Raw genomic sequence first — 3,236 nt, 5'->3', positions numbered from 1 at the left:
CTGGGTACAAGACCGATCTCCCTCGAGATTCTTTATCCTTGTACTCAAAGCCATCATCATGGCCATTGTTTCCTCCTTCAAAGCCATCACCATGGCCTCAAGAGTATTGTTCCTCTCCGTCAGCTTCTTCCTTTAGGAATCTAGAAAATCTTACACGCTATCCCTGTTGAAAGTGAGACATATGGTCACAAAGTCTCTAGACTGCTCCCTCAAGTCATATATGCTTTCCTCAAGCGCATTGTCTGACTCTTTCACATCCTCCATAGACTCCTTAAGTTTACCCACGCATTCTTCAACAGCCGACAGCATCTTCCTCAAAGACTTTTTGGCCCACCTTTGTTCAAACTCTTTTTTCGACATCCCAACAGTGCCTTTGAATCAATAGCTCTAATACCACTTGTCACAGGGCTAGATCTTTCGTCTCGTAATTCGTGCAGCCTTAATTGATCCGTTTATCCAAACTCGCCTAAGTCAGCCTTTACTCAAATGAGGATTCCTTTAGAAGTCCTCCAATGCACCAATTTGTATAGCAGAAGTGATTTATGCCAAAGAAGTAACAAAAGAACAACAGAAAGAGTGCACACAAATTGTTTGAGTAAATGCTCCCAATATTCTATTATTCACAAAGAATAATGAAACAATGAATGGAGTGAATACAAATGAGGGGGAGGCTCTTTATTTATAATTGAGCTCCTCCAAAACTGACGATCAATATACATTTGCATCGATGGACGAGATTAACTATATCCATTAAATCATGAGATTTACAAGATATGTCATATCAAATCTAATATAATCTTTACAAGATATGATTCTATCAATCTTCTAAGATTAGTTACCAAAAATAGCCTAAGTTGTCATATCTTTATTATCGGGTCAACCAGGCTTCAATCTGATAGGCTTCTCCAACAGGTTACCGAATCGGGCCAGTTATCCTCATCTACACAATAAACCTCTATTGGATACATTTGATCCGATGGTCACAGGATTTGAACTGTGGCCCGTGACAATATCACGTGGGGTCCAAGAAAGCACCTTCTTCTAGCCCTGTTCGTTAGGAAGCCTCAACTGTGTAATAAGCCAACAATCTTTTTTCCATTTAGATCAAAGTAATGAATAAATTAAAGAGGTTTAACCTACTCCAAAACAACCCAAGATCAACCAAAGCCACAAAGAGACGAGTTTGAAGAGATAAACATAGCTGAATAATAGATACTATTAAACCACTCTTCATTAGTAAGAATCTCCACATACCTCCGTAGCGCCTTACTGTCACTAATACCCCTTTACTTTGATCAAACATCAAACATACGCGAGACAGTTTAACTACATGCATGCGCAAGTTTTTTTTTTTAATCTCACAATCACATTTCCTCTTTCTCTATAATGGCAAAGATTATTAGCAAGATGTTCTAATTCCTATTTTGCGCAACTGCTATCAACAACATCTAGGTATATTTACCATACATCTAAATCTTTTCTATTTACACTAAGGGGCTTGTAGTATGGAAATGCTCTGACACAACTCTTAAATGTCTAAAACAATCGATGAATGTTTTTTTTACCTCAAACTATTTAACTAAACAAACCATATGCATCGATAGTGCAATTCCACCACTGACCTAAAACGAACTCTTGCAGTGCATTTATACATCTATAGCTTGTTATAGGAAGTGTTCCAATCACGGTACAATTCGATCATAGCCTTTAATTTGACTTTCCAAGCTTTCTAATATGTGACGGAGTATCTAAATTGAGAGTGCATATCAACTATTAGTACTAGCATCGAAATTATCAGCTTCACTCTAACCAATGAGATTATGCATTTGCAAATAAACTTTAAATCTAACTTGTGATAGTCTTGTATTAGCAGTGCAATTTGTGCAGGTATGGCGATTGTCAAATTTTCAAATTACCCAAATTTGCTTCTTTGTCATCAATGTTGCCCTAATCCTCCATTTGTATCTTTCATTAGCCTTCCAACACTTGGCCAACATATTTGGGCATGGTAGATATGACAACTTTGTAATCTATGTCAACTTTAAAGTTGTGCTCATTGATGACTCCTACAACAACCTCTTTCATCAGGAATTCAACCCCATGCACAAATCTCAAGAATGTACATTAGAACTCTTCATATGGGATGGTAATATATACAAAGATATTCTAAAAATTCTAAGGCACGTATCGCATCTAAGTCAATGTTAAGCATATGAGCCCGATTTTTAGCAGTACTTGGTTGGACGCCTTGGTCGAAATCAGGATCATCAACTTCTTGAACATTTGTTTTATTCGATACATCGTCCATATAAGGCTCACTAAATTTAGAATTATTTTCATTATCGTATGCAGTACCAACTGACACATCTTTCGCATTCGACTAAACAACATATTTATTAAGGTCAAATGTAGGATTTTGAATGCCGCCAAATATCGATGGTGGTGCAGAGTCGTATGGGTCATCTAATGTAACACTAAAATCGAAATTCAACTATCAAATTGAAGATCGTCTCCCCTAAGACATTGATGACACCGTCATGTATGGCTCTTGCAATTCATATTGTTGACCTAGATATATTCAAAGGCAGATGAACTAGGAATTTTAGCTACTGCATTCTAACTCTGCATATAATTTTTCCGCATTATTTTCATTACTATAATGAACTGCTATTATTGTCTCCACATCCTCATCATCAATAAGGTCAAGCTGGCTAAATATGATGAGATTTATTGATGTCAATAATCTATAGAAGATTCTAGATACTGTTCTCTTACTACGTGTTGCAATTTTACTACTAATTTTCAATTTCAACTCATGAAGATTAATACTTTATTTAAATTTATGATTAATATGTTGTCTCCGACAAATTTCTCCATTGTAATTAATCATTACAAATTGGTTACTTATCTTGTACAATTAACTTGCAAAATATTACATTATACTAAATTATAAGTTAAAAAATTATATCAGCTTTTAAAATAACATACAAAAATTATATCGACTTTTAAAATAACAATACATATAAACTAAGAGAAAAATAAAATTAAAATTTATAAACTTAAATATTTACATATACAAATAAAAAAACATCATTAAAATTTTACTTAAAATAATTTTGTTGAAAATATAACTTCAAATAAATTTTCAAATAAAGAAATCATAATACAGTTTTAATTCAATAAATTTTAGAAAGTAAACTTTTCATTACCTTAACCACAAATTTTGGATCACCAAC

Source organism: Gossypium arboreum, chromosome 9 (genome assembly GCF_025698485.1).
Source record: "Gossypium arboreum isolate Shixiya-1 chromosome 9, ASM2569848v2, whole genome shotgun sequence".
NCBI lineage: Eukaryota > Viridiplantae > Streptophyta > Magnoliopsida > Malvales > Malvaceae > Gossypium > Gossypium arboreum.
Note: the sequence above shows the minus strand (reverse complement) of the source record.